The sequence below is a fragment of the Corvus cornix genome, chromosome 20 (genome assembly GCF_000738735.6).
Source record: "Corvus cornix cornix isolate S_Up_H32 chromosome 20, ASM73873v5, whole genome shotgun sequence".
In the NCBI taxonomy this organism is placed as follows: domain Eukaryota; kingdom Metazoa; phylum Chordata; class Aves; order Passeriformes; family Corvidae; genus Corvus; species Corvus cornix.
This window is the reverse complement of record NC_046349.1, coordinates 15,022,603-15,040,521: the sequence shown is the minus strand read 5'-3', so window position 1 is coordinate 15,040,521 and position 17,919 is coordinate 15,022,603. Positions and strand designations below refer to the sequence as shown.

General features: G+C 39.3%; 1 protein-coding gene across 4 annotated transcripts in view; it reads left to right on the top strand.

The window, feature by feature from the left end:
• Nucleotides 1-998: 998 nt before the first annotated feature.
• Nucleotides 999-17,919, top strand: part of NCOA3 (nuclear receptor coactivator 3) — a 63,106-nt gene continuing 46,185 nt past the window's right edge. For 2 of the 4 annotated variants that reach the window (XM_010396759.3, XM_019284386.2), the window contains exons 1-2: nucleotides 999-1,343; nucleotides 14,714-14,753. The gene's annotated coding sequence lies outside the window, so the exon portion shown is untranslated. The remainder of the gene's footprint in view (nucleotides 1,344-14,713; nucleotides 14,754-17,919) is intronic. The other 2 variants (XM_010396760.3, XM_010396745.3) reach the window with 1 other exon arrangement.

Below are 17,919 nucleotides of genomic sequence, written 5' to 3'. Positions count from 1 at the left end.
TGCACAAACACGCCCTCTAAACTTCCAGGCATTTTTGGGCTGTAACCTCCCTTTTTTGGGAGAACACCACCTAAGCCCTCTCATACCCTACTCACCTTCTCCTCCAATGCATCTTCACTCTCCAAGTGACACTGGGGTGCCCGAAATGACATCATCATCCCGCGGATTCCAATTCCCTCCCTTTTTACTCGTCCCCAAAGAAGGCAAAAACGAATCACACTAGCCCGGACAGCAGCATGTTTCTTTAATAAAGCCATTTACATTTGTGTACACCCCCCCCTCCCCGCAAAAGGAGCATCTTCCAGAAAAATAAAGGGAGGGCAGCCCCCCAAAATGGTCGAAGTCCCTCCCCAGCTCCCGCCTCACAGGCTGGCGGCGGCCCCACAGCAAAGGCGCAATGTGTCCGAGGATGGTGTCTCGTCTCCCTCTCAGGCTGTTCTCTGCCTTGTTCCTCCTCTGTTCCCGCGCTCCAGGCAGTGCCAGATGTCTCATCCCTTCCCTGTGACGCTCCTGCGGGGATATCACCCTGCGCGGCTGGAGAAAACGGCTGTACGATGGTCGGAATCTGTGCTCACAGACCCGCCACGACAGCTCCAGCCCTCGCGATGGTGCCGCACGTCTCACTGGCAGGGCCAATGAAGCCCAATGTAAACTGTGAAAATTTTAAGAGTAACATGAAAATCGATTTTTTTGTTTTGTTTTGTTATCCTGCTCTCTCACGGCTGCGGCCACAGGGAGAGCAGCTCCAACATGTACAAACACACACTGCACACAAACAAAACAAGAACCAAACTCCCTGAGAAACCCGAGTACAGGATCAAGGATACAATCAGGACCCACAGCTGGAGGTCAGCAGAAACAAGGGGGGAAATCGCACGACCCAGGGCTGGTACCGCACTGTATTTTGAACTCTAGTGCGCAGTAAAACGCTCCTTATCATACAGATACGGCATCGCGTGACCTCTAGCCGCATTGTGCAAGTGCCGCCGGAACGTGCCTGGGGTTGCGCGGCATAGGCAGCTTCCCCTGGGACCGCTTCCTCCTCCCCGTTTCAGCACGCCCTACTGCGGAGAACGCCGCGATGCAGAAGCGGCACCGGAGCGCTGCCTGACGGCTCCGGCACCGGGCCTGGCGCGGACTACAAGTACCATGAGCTCCCACGGGAAGAGGGAGTGGGTCCCGTGAACGCCCGCGCGGAGCCGCACTACAGCTCCCACAATGCCTCACACCGTCTGGTGTCTCCACTCCGGTCCCGATTTAAATCCAGGCAGTGAGGAAAATGGCGGTGCGCGGCTGAGTGTGGGGGAGACGGAGATGTACCTGAGATTTGGCGCATTTCCTAGGTGAGTGGGGTTTGGAGGGAGGGAGTGAGTAATGAGTGGAGGGAGGAGAGTTCTAGTTCGCGTTCCTCTGCTTCTAGTGCTGGGGTGGGACGGGGATGGCGGAGGGAGCGCTGCCCCTTGCCAGGGAAGGGCGAAGCTTGGGGGTGGCCCTGAGGGGCGGCTCTTTTCTGTCTCTCGCCCCCCTCCTCAATATGAACGTGGTTGCCTGAGGGGAGGAGGAAGGGGAGCGTAGATGGGTTGTGTGAGGAGTATTCCTAGGGCTGGGGATGAGGGGGTTCCCCGAGCAACGTGTGGCTGCCTTTACCTCTTTCTAGCTATTGTAACTTTACTGGCGACTGAGTTTGAAGGAGCATTCCTGAGGCAGTGGCGGGGAATTGATGTGTGGAGTGAAGGCTTCTCGTATCGCTGTGTGATGCATATCTAAGTACGGTGATTTTGGGTGGAGGTTCCTCGTAGAATACAAAGAGATCTGAGATCGCTGTGGACTTGGCTTTAGAATCGTCTGACCCACGGTTTCTCAGCCTGAGCAGAAGCGGGGTGTGGGTGAAACGCCTCGGTTAGAATGGCCCCGTCTGCCATTCATTTGGGTTTATCTGGTACTGAGGCGGTTCCAAACACCTTGATAGCTGCATTCTCCTGGTCATCCTGTAGCCTCGGTAAGTTTCAGAGCTGACTTCTCTTGCCTCCTTATCTCTGGTAATAAGAGAAGGGATGAAAAATACTGCAAATGAAAGGTTCATTTCCATTCCTCTTCCCTCTTTCTGCCTCGTAGCTGTAATGAAACTATGTTTTTGAGGGCTGGAGATGATGCGTTCTCCCTCCCCACCCCCCGCCCCGAGGTCGCATGCCACTTTAGTTGTTAGTGTTTCTGGGATATAAATAGGGTGATTATGAGTTAGAATGTAGCGTGAGGTTGAGATAATTCCCACAATTCTCTTTCTTTGGTTCTAAAGTTGGTTTTGTTTGTGGTTTCTGCTCCCGCTCCTAAGCACAGTCAAGTTTTCCTTTCAAAGCGAAGCTTCTGAATTTGTCAGCTCATCTTCAGACTCATTTGAATCCTCAGTATTTCCTTCCTCTTTTAGATAGAAGTTAACAGAAAACAGTATGTTGGATTCTAACTGGAATAACAAGACAAAACAAAAGGAAATCTGAAAGTGTGAGGTATGGTAATACCTAGCTATATGGTATCTGTAACACAGTTAAAATGGACTCTTACAATAAGCTTAAAATTCTGTCATTGCTATTGTAAAAATAAATATTTTCTCATGGAACATTTTCATCTTAAAATGTGCTGCTTCACATGAAACAAAGTTGTATGTTCTGCATATAAAGTATAGCTTCACAGAAACAAATAGTATATGAGTGAAAACCAGGGAATAAAAGCTTGGGTAGAGGAAACAGACAAAACTGGGTGGTTTTGGGGGTTTTGGGCTTTTTGTTTTGTTTCGGTTTTGTTACTTTTGTTTTTTAAACAAGATTGTGCGTTATAGCATGCGGTCATTATATTTACTCTTAATTGCTGTTACAGTGGGCTGTTCAATTGACTGTTGTAAAGAATTTCTTTCAACTCTGTTACTACTACTGTGGGGGTTTTTTTTTAACTAATACCAGTGGATTTGATGGATTCTCTGCTGTGATGTGAGGATAGAGGCTGTGGGATACGGGAAGTGATAGAATAAACCCAGCATTCAGCCTCACTTTAAGTACTTCTCCTGATTACAATGTGTTGTTTCCAGTCTGATTTTATTTGGAATATGACTTGCGTGCATTTTGGGCTTGCCTGTGGCTTTGTGTTTCTTTTAACTGTTCATTTGAAGGCCTTCTTCATCCTGGCTTTGGATTTATTAACTTGGAAGTTTTGCATTGCCTAGTTATCTTTTTTTTTTTTTTTTTTTTCTTTTTTTGCATTGTATCAGTGACGTGTACCCTAACGTATAGCTGAGACAAAATGCAGATTAGGAAGGAGAAGCAAATCTGTTTTACAATGGAACCTTATCTTTTGATCATGGTGGGGTTTTTTCCATAATAATGGACAAGAAATCACAAAATCTTCAGGATTAATCTCTGTGGTACAGTTTCATAGCAAAGGGGGTGTGTGCTTTTAATTTTGAAAAACTGTGGGAAAGAAAAGATGTCTCGATTATATTTGCCTGCATAATTAAAGCATTTGTAGCATGTGAAAAGATATTGGACACTACAGTCTGACACTGGAGGTTGCTTCAGTTCCTGCATTTAAATTAGTCTCTCTCGAAAAGGTGATCTTAAATGACTGCATTTCATGTTCAAGCATTTTGAGTATTTAGAAACATCTTAGATATTCTTCTGACTTGCTTTAATAAAAAAAAAAATGGAGGAGAGGGGGAGGGGAGGAATAGTATCCTTTATGACAAGGGTATGAAAGGGTGGTGAAGAATATCTAACCCGAATGCTGGGGCAGCCTGCCTATGTAGTTTTTTTCATTTGTTTTTTTCCCCTTCCCCTCTGGCTAGATCTACTGATATTTCTAGATGTAGTGTATTAGGAAAGAGGCAATTACAAAAGAATTTAACTGCTACTAATTTAAATCTGCTATGGAATTGTATTTCTACTTACTCTGATTTTTGTATGCTGCGTTTAGTTGAGCGAAGGTACATCAAATTATTTTTTGCACCATATAAAAGCGAGGTATATTTCAGATGGATCCTGTTACTTTAATAATACTTAACTGGTGACTTTTAAAATTTACAGTTATCAATAACCTGATTTTTGAAAAGTCAAACAAAATTACCTTGCCTTCAATCTCATAAAGGATTTTTAATCTTTTGTGTGCAGTGTGTCTAATAACAGCATGCCCTGCCTCACTGCAACCTCCCAAGGTGAAAGGTAATGGGACAGCGACTGGGTTTGGCGACTTCTGTTGCCGTATCTTTTAATGGAAGGGTTAAGTAAAAGACAATTTACTTGAAAAAAAAAAAATAGAAATACATGTTCTCTCCAATATTTTGGGGAAACTATTGTTCAGAACAGTCAGTCAGGAGAAGAGTTCTCTGTTGGTTTTGTGTGAGTCTGAAGAACTAAATAAATCTAAATCAAAGGTAGCATTCTTCTGGTTTTGCTTTGTGCACTCAATTTGTAATTCTAACACTTTGCAGATTGCCCTGTAGAGTATATTAACATCTCACCATTGCTGTGTTTTATCATCACATTCTCTGGAGGCTAGTAAGTCACAGAAAAAGGTAAACTGCTACTTGCTTTTTCCTGCTATGTGTGCCTGAGGAGGTAGCTAATATGGTCTATGTGGATAAACTTTTTCTAAAACCTTTTAGACAGCCATCAGGAGCATACACGTGCGTGTGTCCACACGTAGTCAATCAGTATATGGAAATGCTATATTGGCTTTTTTGAATCTTATGGAAGAAGCAGTAAAGCTTCAAAAATTATTTTATTGTATCAACAATGACAACTCTAAAACGGTTTTTCATTTTTGGCAGCTTACATCTTAAGGAGATGATTTCAAACAAAAACTTGCAGTTTCTTTGCCAGTGATAGGGATAGGCTTTTCAGGCATCTTCCCCTATAATAATTTTTCTTTCCCCATAAAGACGAGGCTAGAGAGGTTAGGTGGAAATAAGGAATTATGACTTGGTTTGCAGTTCTTTTTGTGCTTGGTCCATCTTTGCTGCTGCAATGAACTAAAGCAGACATAGCAGCACCTTTTGTTGTAGTACCCTCCTGGTTTTATATTCTATGGCAGCCTTTTTGATATTCAGAGTAGAGACTTCTGGCTCAATGGGCAGAGGTCAGTCAGCATATTGCTTAACGTTCTTAGGTAGTAATTGAAAGAATCCTCTCCTAATCAGTATTTCAAGTATTTATCTAGTCATCGATTCAAAGATAGCGCTAATGGCAACAAAAGCAAGAGTACTTTATCTGCAAACTGTTCACTTGATTAAAATAGAACAAAACCGACATAATCTGTTAACCTAGAAAGTACATTTGATCCCCCCTTTAGAAGGAAGGCAGTTTCTCTAATCAGTGCACAGAAAACTGGAAAAAGAAAACATCTTCACTGGCCGAAGTAGCTTTCAAAGACTTTTGTATTACAGCTGTAGGTCTTCTGTTGAACCTTCTAATCTTTGGTGATGTATTTTCAAGGCCAGTGAATAAGATTGGTAGAGGTGAGGTGTAGAACTGGTACTAGCAAACTTGCCAGTCTTAAGAGAAACAATAAGCAGGTAGTAGGGATGATGAGTGGGATTCAGGACAATGGAAAACGAGTGCAAATTTGAGAAAGTTGAAGGAGTGCCATCACTTGATAGGAACAGAATAGCTTACGTTGTCATCCACCGTGATTTCTGTTCAAATGTACAGCTACGAGGCAGCTTTATCAAGTGCTTTGTCTTCTCTTGCCCATCTGTCTGTCTGTAGCTGAACGTCAAGTGACCTCTATCAAGATTAATACACAGTATGATAATATTTCAGATTGGCCAAGCAATGCTTTTGGTATTTGAGCAAAATTTTTTCCTTCCCTCTCATCTTAGCCCTGCTTTACAGCAATGAAACTTTAAATGAAAGAGTCTGTCTAGGCAGAAGTGGAAGGTTGTTTGAGCAGTATATTTGAGAGAGCTTTTTAAAAATCTTTAAAAGCAGTGGAAATTTCCAGGCTTCACGAAAGAAGAAAAAAAAAAAAAAAAAAGGCTTTTAGGGTCTGGTTTAATAACTGCTTTGCAAGAAGAGAAATATGAAAAGGAACCGCAGACATTCTGGATGTCAGCCTGAGAAATTTTCCACTGTTTCCTTTAATAACATGCAGGCATGCTTTTATTGCTGGAATTTCAGTTAGGCATCCCTTCCTGACTGAAACTTCAAGCTATTTGGTGAGCAAGTGCTTGCTGAAAATCAGTTGTCAAGAAATAAATTCTCACATGCAAGACTGCGCATAAACTACTCTCATGGTGGGTATCAACTACTGATTACGTTAATCTTCAGTTTCTCGTTTTACAGTGTGTTAACTGTTCCTATTACTACGTGATCGCTGCTAGGTGACAATACATCTTTTCTTGCTTCCGGTAATTCTAGATTAGCATTTCCAGTAAGGCCTGTCTGCTGCTAAAATAGAAATCTTAATTATCCTATCTTTAATATACAAAGGAAGAAAGACATTAGAAAACATATCTTTTGTCAAAGAGTTAACCTTAAAGATTATTTAATGGTTATTTTTAAAATTATTGTAGTTTCAGATACAGTGGTGAAAATCAAACTGAAGGGATCTACAGGTTCAATCTCATTTGTCTACCTTAAAGCTCTTTTCTGTGTAAGTTGTTCTTGTTCACTAAAAGCTGCCTGACCTTTCTCCAAGATGTAGAGGACTCTGTACTTGGAATGTGTCTTGTCTTTCTGTCACTACAGATATTTATCGTTGACTTATGCTGTTTTAGGTTAGGGCCTAAAGAATCCTTCATCTATTGGGTTGAGGTTTGTCTTTTTTCTTAAATGCTGGGGTGGGAGCTAAGCTCTCACTTTACTGTACTGTGTAAAAAGTAAGCAACATCACAACAAACTCTTGTCTTTCTAGTATTAATTGAAAATTTAAAACCAGAACCCTTTAAATGCATGTTAATGGAATGTTGTCTTTTTAAGACAGCATAGTACACTTCCACAGCTCTCAAGCCAAGTCAGGGCTATTGTGCTTCCTTTTCTGTTACCTCTCTTTCCCTTGCTCTGGGGCTGAGTCTCTTGTCATCAGCAAACAGATTTTAACTCAAAATTGCCCATTCCCTCCTTCCTGCCAACAATAAAAGTTAAACCCCAAAACAGACTTAACCACCCAGGCAACTCCTGGCTACCGTCTTACCCCTAGTTGCCCAAACGCCAGTACAGTGCAAGGGGATGGGTGGGATGGGACTATAGTAGCCACAGTCGTGTCAAAATGTAAACTAGAAGGAGTTCCTCTAAGAGTCTGCTTCTGAAACAAATGTTATAGAGAAGAGAGACTCAAGTGGTGCCTGAGCATAGACTGAATTCAGCACCCTCTATAAACCCAGGGGCTGTAACGGGGAAGAGTTGGATGAGATACTGATTGTGTTGTTGCTGGTAGTTCTTTACCTACTGTATCTGCATTAGAAAACTAATTTCACTTAAGTCAATAAGGATTGAGTAGATATATTGAATGCTGTCCTGACAACTGATGTTGAGTGACCTGCTGCATTTAATGTGTATTTTTTACTAGTGTAGAGCATACACATATTGCTAAGCAGACTAACTGACTGAAGGGGATAAATACTAGAATAATGTTTATTTTGGAGTAGAATTAATGTCTTTAATCTGTTGAATGGACCACATCTGTAAGGGCTCGGAAGGTCACCAATCCCATGCTGTTTGGTTTAGGGTTGAAGGATTTTTAACGGGACTCTAGAATTAGAATATACTAGGTTTTGTTAGGAGAAACTACTTCTTTTGCTTTTTTCCTATACTGTTGTAATCAGTGGTGCTTCATAGGTGGTAAGGGAATTCGTGGTTGCTAGGCTGAGGTTTAAGGACTGAGAATGGGACTAAGATCTTTAATAGCTGCTGGTGTGTGCGTCTAAATGAACCTGCAGAGTAGACTGACACACTTGCCAGCATTTACAGGATTTGGGCTTAATACTCTAGTTTTCACTTCCATGAAATCAAGGTTCATATTTTTGTCCAAGGATCTTTTTATGTGGGAAAAAAACAAAAGGGGAGGGGAGAAGAGTAGAGAACGTCTTTTGTGTACGGTATACCAAGAGTGCCTTTTGTGTCTAGGTCTAGATAGTTTTCAAATTAACCTGTGCAGCTAGGCTAAAGTGAACAACTACATGCAAAGCTGAAGACAAATTATTGTACTCTCATAAAAGTTTGTTTATTGTAGGAAGCTACTACTAAGTAGAAATATATTCTATGTTTATATGAACACTTGTTCAGAAAGAAGCTATCAATGCCTGTAACACAGATTTATAGGACACAGGTCAATTTCAAATATATCCACCTTACCTGCAACTTCATGGAAGTGATGAAAGTGGGAAGAGTGGCACATAAGAGTAATTGACTTTTTTTTAAGCTCACGTGACAGTGTTTCTCAACCTCCAAAAGCAGCACAGCTGAACCCTCTTACTGTAACACACAGTTGCAGAAGTTATTGTTATTATTAATTTTTTTTTTTAGGGCCCTGTTTGATGTCTGCTTAATATTGTCTGTGAGCTTTTTTCCTGTTTTCTGTCTACCTTTATGTTACACTTATGCATGCAGGAGATCCTCAGTCAGTTTTCAGGGCAGATACTTTATTGAGTTAAGTAGGGATCAGACTTTTTTAAGAGTGGAGTGTCCAAAAGTCTTATTTCAAGTGTGTGACTTGTATCTGGAATTACCTTTTAGCTGACATGCAGGTTTCACTGCTATGGAAGTTTAGCAAATGTTTCTCTAATTTATGATAACGCAAACCTATGACGTGAGCTGACTTTATCAGAGGCAGAACAGTCCTAATACTTGTTTCTGATTAGAATCCACAAATGTTTTACCTGGAATAGGATCTCTTGAACATTAACAATCTATGAAGCGTCTGTGACTGGCCTTTCCTGTTGATTTGAGTTTAAGGAAAAAAATAGTGTCTTGAAAATGCAGTTTAGCTATAAAGTAAACTTTAATGTCTGAGTAATAGTTTGCTATAATTAACTAATAATCTGTTCATTAATCCTCTGTCTTTAAACAGAACTGGTTGTCCTTAATGTTTCTGTTTACTAGCACTCTTCAAGTTTACGTGTTTCATTGTTGACGTTTCAGTAATGAGTCACCTTTTTCATCCTCTTTCAGAGCTCACAAGAACTAGTAGCACACTGTATAGAGAGAAACCCTTTGGGGCAACACTATTCCTTAGTGCAAAGTTGGCTTGAAAGCTTTTTCAAGGTGATGAGGTTGCACATGTGAGACTTGGAGTATTCTGGCATGCAGCAGTAATTCATTGTGCTTGCATTTTGCATTAAGTTTGATATAGCAGGGTTCCATTAACTTTATCTGTTTTAGAGAATCTGGAAAAAGATGTCAAACTTACTTTCTAGGTTACATGCTATTGCAAGGTTTCTTCAGTAGACTCATTTCCTTGACCAAGAACTGCTATCTGGATTAACACAGTGAGTGAAGTACCTGTAACTTTCAGTAATACATTATTTCAGGGTACTTTATTTAACACTATGTGGACTTGTGCATATATAGCCTTAGCCACTTGATTTCATACCTAGTATACAGGGTCTACCACAGCACAAGTTTTTTTAAATAATTCTAAAAAAAACCCGATACAGTAGTTTCTTCCTTAAATATTGAGACACTAGTAGAGGATAGATGTATTTACGATGGATCTGTTTCACCAGAGTGGTGGTGCCAGCTGAGGATGTACCTCAGTTGTGGTGGTGTTACTATAGCAACTGCCTTCTAAGAGCAGTCTCAAGGTCACTGATCGGTTGTACCATGGAGTGCTTCTTGCTTAAGCAAAATATCTACACCAGACAATTCCAGAAATGATAATTCTGCTTTAAAAAAGCAACAACAGGGATGCAAAGTAGTATTTTATTTTTGGGTCAAGGGAAAGGAGATTGTCTTCCGTTACGCTGTAGATTCATCCATTACATAGTTGAAGAGTATTACGAACATTGAGAGGCAGATTTTAATTCGAATGTGAGTCATAAATAATTTAATATCAATGACTGAAAAATGTCACATTTAAAAGCAAAACAAAACAAAAAGTAGAACCTGTAGAAGTTGAAGAATTCGAATAGAAATTGGTGACCAAGCCTGAAGTTTCTCGTACAAAAATGACTGCTTATACCGGTGAAAATTTAGACAAGATGGTGAAAACTTACACTGAACTGGGAATTCAGAGCTTCTCATACTTAAGAGCTTTTTAAATGAGACGTTCAGATGCATGCTCTTACCTAAATCCTTGTGTACGTAGTCAGAGAATGTCAAATACATTTGAGAGCATTTTTAGTCTAAGGTGCAGTGATTCACAGGTAAGGCTAAAGAAGGGGGTGGTCCGTGAAGTTGAACTTGTGTCTGAAGTTACAATAGATTCTACTATACTGCACGCATAAGATTGAATTGACTAGGCTAAAACACTCAACATGGTTTTCTGAAAGTGAATGGGTAGACTTGTGGGTCAGGCTTATGTCTGTATTTTTCATGGCATTTTGCAGTAGTTACGTCTATTTAAGAACTGTCCAAGAGTTCATGAGAGAAAGACACTGATATTCCACAGCTGTTACAGATTTATTGAGGATTCAGCTATTTGATATCTTCAAAAGCAGGTCAGCTAAGATCCTAGGCAGTAGGAATGTTTTATTCCAATATATGTACAGGCTATAGCCAAAAGTTTCAAGTTTAGGCACATTACTTGCCTTGGCAACCTCAAAAGCTTAAGTTCTTTGCAGTCCCACAGCTGATTCAGCTTTCTAATGTAGTATTTTGAACAAAAGGTTGGACACTTTCCTATAGTCAGACGCGCTGCCCTGAAAGCTTTTCTAATATGGAGCCTTGATATTTAGTAATTCTAATCTGGTCTAGGCTTTTTGTTTTTCTGGAATAATAAACTTGCAAAACTTTCAGACTTTTCTTCCTCCCCAAATACAGCTAGCAAGGAGTTTCACCACAGACTGATTCATTTAGAAAAGATTTTCATGTGCTGTTATGGTTAAAAACAAGCAAGGAAAAAAACCCAAACAACTCAAAAAAACTGTACATGAAATAGAATGTTTTTCTTCTAGAGTTACGCTGGCTCCGTAGCATCAACAGTGGAAAAAAAAAGTAACTGACAGTCCTGGACAGACTTTAGCTGTATCATTTGAAACAATGATACAGCTAGAGCTATTGGTTAGTGTAAAACAAAACCAAAGCCACACCCACAAAAGAATACAGCTGAAAAGTGGCTTGTTCTAACTTGCCTAGTATATACTAAGACAGCATTTTTAGCATATTTGTGCTAAATTAAAGGCCCTGAGCCAACGATTTCAGAAACTGGTCTGACTTTTCTCTGTATGCTTGCATTTCAATATTATTCTAAAGAATCTGAGGAGACATGGAACAGAATTAAGCAGCTGCTTAAGGTCTAACTCGAGATTGGCCACCGTCACAGAATCACAGAATGGATAAGGTCGGAAGGGACCGTCACAGTGGGTCGTCTGGTCCAACCTCCCTGCTCAAGACATCCTAGAGCAAGCACATTGCACAAAATTGTGTCCAGACAGTTTTTGGATATCTCTTCTGTGAGGGAAATAGTCAGTTAGTTTGTAAGTGGTGTGTCATAGCTGGTGGAATTTACATTAAGATTTGTTACATAAGACAATATGGTAGACACGTTTTGCAGAACAGATGAAGCGGCTTTTATTTTACATTGAAACTTTCTTAACTCTCATGAGAGGATACAGCTTGTTAAATACAGCTTGGTCAAAACAACTAGTTTTCCAGGAAAGTTGTGTCACTTTTTTGAAGTAAGTCTGGAACAAGCCTAAGATATAGAGCTGTTCACCCACATTTCTAATCAACTTAAATTTCTTCACTGGCAGCTATCTTAGTAGTTCTTTCCTCATTCTAGGTGAAAGAGAAACTTCATGACAAAGGCTGCTAGAATTTGGCATTACCTTGAATCTGCTTTACTCCATGCAGTCCTACATTGTCTCTGTTTGTCAAAAGCTAAAGAAACAGAAGGACAAAGCACAGATCAAGCATCAGATAAAAAAAAAAATTTAAAATGCTTTAATAGTTTTAAATAAGCAGAAGTTACAGCTTCTAGAATGAAGCTGTTTCGGTGGTTTTCCATTTGGGATTATTTGTTCACCTTGGGTTTGATGCCATATATCCAGATGTGACTGACCTGTCTCGAGGCAAAGTTTACTACAGCACTTTTCTATTGTTCAAGCTTAAAAAGCTATTACTGTCATCTTGTAAATATTAAGTTCTGTATTAGTTACAATTTACTGTGACAAGGCAGAATTTACTGATGTCAGAATTGGCAGAAATTAGTTTAATCCTCTCAGAGAAATTAAGTTATTGCTTACATGCAGTAAAATAACACGAAGATGGTCCCTAATTCACTGTTTTCCTAGCAGTCATCTGAAGCAGTTTCAGTATCTTCCATATGTATGTAAATACATCACGGTATCTGCTGCTTCTAAATCTCTACAAAAAACCAGATAGTTCATATAGCCTATAATTCTTCAAAGAGTTCTGGCCTTCAGTCAAGGCTACCTTGCAGTGTTGGGGCTCAGACGTACAGGAGCGCTCAAAACCAGTTTGTTACCTCTTAAAGGCTAGCAGATGCTCATGCCTCTTCCCTATTTGTTAGCCTTCTTGAAGTGCAGTTGTATCAGGACATTTTCAAAGGGATTGTCATTCAGTTCACTATTATGTCAACTCCTAGTAAGTCTGTTGTGAGTTTGGCTGGGTTGCTTTGATCTCGTGAAATGCTTTAAGAAGTATCTTGAGTAGCTCTTACAGCAGTATCCTAAATTTCACTTTTAAAAAGGCTTTCTAAAGAAATTGTTGTATTAGTGTCAAACTACATGGATGTGAGGATTGTTACTCTGTGACCTAGAGCAAAATGGGAGTCCAGATTTTTTTTTTTTTGATTTTTTTTTTTTTTTTTTTTTTTTTTTTTACTTTTGGAATGAAACATGCTTATGAAGTACACCATGATAAAGAAAAAATAATAATAGCAAGCAATTAATTGCTAATTTATAAAGCCTTAATTTGGTATACTGGGACAATGGGGGATTGCATTAGTTGACTAGGTCCAAGTAATTTTTATGGAATCACTTGTTGGGCTACTTTTTTTTTTTTTAAAGTAATTATATAAAAATTTCAACATCTGACTTCCTGACTGCTTATAATCCTTTCTCACGTATTAAGTTACTGCTAATGAGAATGCTAATGACTAAAGTTAAAAATAGAGCATGTTGAACTTTACATGAACCTTAATATCTTTTCCAGCTTATGTAAGGATTGTATTGTGAATTGTGTATTGTTTAATTGGTTTCTCACTGATTAAAAGTACTAAAATTACTGCCACTGCTTTGTATATTTGCTTTACAAATTTGCTTTACAAATTTGATGCAAAGTTCAAGCTTGAGATGGGATTTCTAAGTCTTAGTGAGACTTTCTCTTCCTGAAGGCAAAATGTATTGCTGAAGACATAAGACAACTGAAATGTGTTTATTGTCAAAGCCTAAAACAAATTTACTTTGTTTATCTGGGCTTTGGATAAAGCTAGCGTGGCAGATGAGATATTTCACTATAGTGTTAGATGCTGAGGCCTTGCAGAAGTTTCCAGTGTTCTTTGAGCTTGGTTTTACATGTATCTTTATTCTGCTTATTGCAAACTCATTTATTGACTTAACTGGTAAGTTTGCTAAATACGTTATAGAAATAAGGTTGACCTTGACTGAAGCAATTCTGCTCTGAGCAGAAGCTTAATGCATGAAGATTTGGTCAACTTCAAGAAAAAAACTCAAATCCTTCTTGTTCTGGTAGTAGATTCTAGTGTGGCTTGGTTACCTCTGATATTTTATTCTTGTCTTCTATAAATGAGATCTGGTAACCACAAGTAATAATTGCAGTCAGAGTGGTCATTGAAGACGAAGCTGTGGTGATTTAAGAGAACTTACTTTTCAGGATGACTGACTGGATGTATCGCCAGCACTTGGGTTAGGAGACTTGTCCTTACTCCAGTGATGCCTTTGTCTTTATGCGTAGTGTTTTACTGAGGGAAGAAGAGGGCATGCTATAATCAATAAATATTTGTTCAATTTTCCTCCACTCAATAGAATAAAAAATAAATCTGAATTAATTCTTCTGTCAAAACAACAGACCAGTGCAAAGTAGTGCTCCAAAAGTTGAGTGTTGTCAGTAAAGAAAAAGGTTAGAAAATTGAAAATACTACATCATTATACAGTCATATTATGTCTTCCTCTTGAATATAAGTATTTCTGGTATATGCAGTATCAAAAAGAATATAATGGACTATGTTTCTCTGTATTTTTAATGAGAAACAGAATTTCCAGCATTTCTCTCCCTTTTTTTTTTATTTTATTTTGTTGGCCTAACAGTACAGGGCAGATCTATACAAAACCGCAAGTGTAATGGAAAAGCGACAGGATGAAAGCATTTTCTTCTTCACTCATTTCACTTACTCTCCTTATTATCAGATGGCAGGGCTAAAAATAAAAAAAAACTACTTTCAGATAGTGTAGAGCTTAACTACAGAACTGACTGCCACAGAATATCCAGCAGCTAGGAGACTTAGTCCTTTTGAACCAGGAAATTCCTGAACAGTAGACTGTAAAGTTTGAGAGTACGCTAGAACACATTCATATGCTTTTTCTTTCTAGGTATTGCTACTGGCTTCTGTTGGAGAGAACACTGTGCTAGGTAAGTTTTCTGTCATAAGTACTTTGTTTTCTCTGCATCAATTCTCAAAAACAATTGATATTTAGGGAGTTAAAAAAGGGAGAAACTTTCAATTCCCTTAGAAAAATAAAGGGGTTTTTTTATGTTCTGTATTAATATCAAATATAGTTTGCTGTCTTCCACCTCACTTAAACTTGAGGAAGTTCATGGTGTGACCTGGCCTTGGTATGTATCGCAGTATCTAATGCTATCAGGCTTTTTGGGGAACACTTGGACCATTAAAGCATGCTCCTCTTCAGCTGTGGGATGGAGTGCTAGCATCCTTGTGTGTATATATCTGTGTTCCGGTTTGGCCAAATTCAAAAATACATCCTCTGAGAGAAGGCAGGTCACAACCACCCCTCCCCCACCAGGTTCGGGAAAAAATAAATTTTCCTCGAAGGAAAGTGAAAGAGATAAAAACTATTTGTTTAACAAACACATAGGAAAAAAAGATAATGATGCTAAATAATCCAACCTCTTGATCTGCTGAGAGAAACCTGGGAAAATTTCAGAGTCCTTCTGTAGATGTCTCTCTCCCCCTCCTTGGAGCTGGGACGGGATGGTGGGCCCACCTCCAGGGCCACGGCCTCAGTAGAAACTCCTCGCAATGTATTCTGATGTTGAAACAGTTCAGCAGAGAGAAAAGGAAAAAAAAAAAACGAAGTCCCAGGAAAACAAAAGTTCAGCTCTCCAAAGGAAAAGGAGCTGAGGAAAAAAAACTGCTGAAAGCCAACTGGAAAGAAAAGCAAGCCCGGGTGCTTCCCTTCCCTCTCACTCTCCTGCCGCAGCTGAAAAAAAAAAATTGCTGTCTCTGTGTGACCTTGAACAAGCTGCAAACTGCTTTGAAAACGTTTTGCTCAGTTTTTCCTTCCTCCTCTCAGGCTCAGTTTAAAGGCATAGAAAGGCACAAGAATTAATTTTTGGGCATAGGGCAGCGATATGGGATACACATCATGAAGTCACCCCAAGACATTCTGCCTTTGGTTTTTAATTCTCTCTATCACCAGTACTAGAGTTTTCTTCTTCCTGAAGTAACCAATAATTGTTCTGAGCAAAGTATTCACGTTATTTTGAAAGACTGGTTATGAAATAGGATTTCTTAGCTAAATCTGTTCTAGGCTCAGTGCAGATAGAATGCTAATTGCTGCTGGGTATTGTTTGTTTGAGGTTTGATCATAGCTCCTAGGGTAAGCAATTTAGCCTTCAATACTCCATTAGATTAATATGTCAGCCTCTATATCTGTTGCTGGAGAGTAGTGAAACTGAAAACTTGTCTGGACATTCTGTTCAGTGGGATTTTGGTCTCAAGAAAGGAAGCACCTCCTTTGGAATAATCTCTTGTCATAAGTTCAGCCTCTATGCTCTGCAGTTTAGCAGGTGCCCTGGAATAGAATTCAGGTGAGCTGGCTTGGTTAGAATGAGGTAAGGTTAAAGCAAAATGAAGAAAATGAAAGGAGACAGTTGAAAGCAAACCTTTGGAGAATAATCTCTTCAAAGGACAGAAGAGTTTGTGGTTTTTTACAGATAGCTGTGCTCATCAAAACATTACAGTTCCTAAGCCATGTTTTGTAGACAGGTGACACACTGAGGTAAATAGTACGAGGTGGAGAGAAGTGATAAATAACATTTGCTCTTGACTGGATGCAGGCACTTGTCTGAGCATATTGTCTGTCATAAATCTACTTTCAATAAAAAAAAGTCACATCAATTTTATTCTTTAAGAGGATTAATGATACCAGACTTAAGTTTTGTATGCTCTTTTCTTGTGTTCCCTCCATGGTGTGCTGTGATTATCCTGTTATTGTTTGCACAGTGTTACTTAGGGGCTTCATCTATATGAGATTCTAGCAAGCTTTCGTACTGATGAAAGCTCAGGGGTAGGTAAGGCTTTGTAGGTTTTTGAACTTTCAGTGGACTGTTGGGTACACTAAAAAATACTTACTGGACTTTGAAAAGAGAAGCTATTCTATGCCTAGAGACAATTACTAGTAACTTTTCTCCTAATAATTTTGACAGGGCCCAAGAATATAAACTTCTGACTGCGGTGTACCTAAACGTAACTTCCCACGCTGTGTGGGATGTACTGTAGCAGAAGCTCATTCACTGGATGAATGCAGTGTGGCATATACTGATAAGAAAACTCACGCCATCAATCATGCTGCATAGCCGATCTTCTCCGCTTGTATGGCATAAATGCATGATCACGTGCTACTCAGTTAGCTACTATGTTTTATTTGCTTATCAGATGCTAGTATGGCAACGTTGCAGTGCAGTGATGTGGCTGAATACTCCCTTTAAAGATCAAGCAATGGCTCTCCAGCTCAGGGTTTACTGATTGTTAGATACAATTCAGTCAGTCTACGTATATGGGAACGAAAGAAAAAATGCATGTAAGAAAAAAGTAATAATAAAAAAATCTACAGCTCTGTCCTGGCATTTCCATCAGTGCACTATCTAAGAATACGTAAAATTTGCTTCCTGATGATGTGAAACTGCACAACTGCTTAGCTATTTATCTATAAACAAGGAAGGAACTGGATCTGAAGACATCATAAATGCTTTTGTTGAAGAGGAAGGATATCATCCCATCTGGTTTTGGTAGTCATTGACCTCTTGTACTAACTTCCAGAATGGCTGCTAATCTTCTTAAAATTACTTGGCATTTCTATGCTAATGGTGCTCGTGTCATTTTGGAGAGTTCTGCAGATAAGCATTAGTGTTTGAGAAGTGCCATTTGTATAAAAACTTTCATGAGTAAGACTGATTTTCTGCCTGTTTGAGGAATCTTAGGGAGCTTAATGTGAAATTTGTTGGAAAATGGCTTTTTAATGAAAGTGAAGATACCGCTTCTTTAATAGAACATTAGAAAAACTAGGAGCATAAGGTTTTTATGCAATGGAAATTTCTCGTAAAGAATAGAAAGGTTTGGACCACAAAAAAAATCCAGAGGGCACTGAGAGCCTTATTCAAAAGCATGCCGTTTTTTCTCATAAATGGGAGGGGAAAAAAGATCCTTGGTGGTAGGAATGAATGTTGTGGTCAGGATTACATACTTTGTGTCCAGTAAAGATGGGACTGTTGATGTATGTATAAAAAATCTAAAGCGTACATGATATTAATAAAACATACCTCTTAACTCAGAACC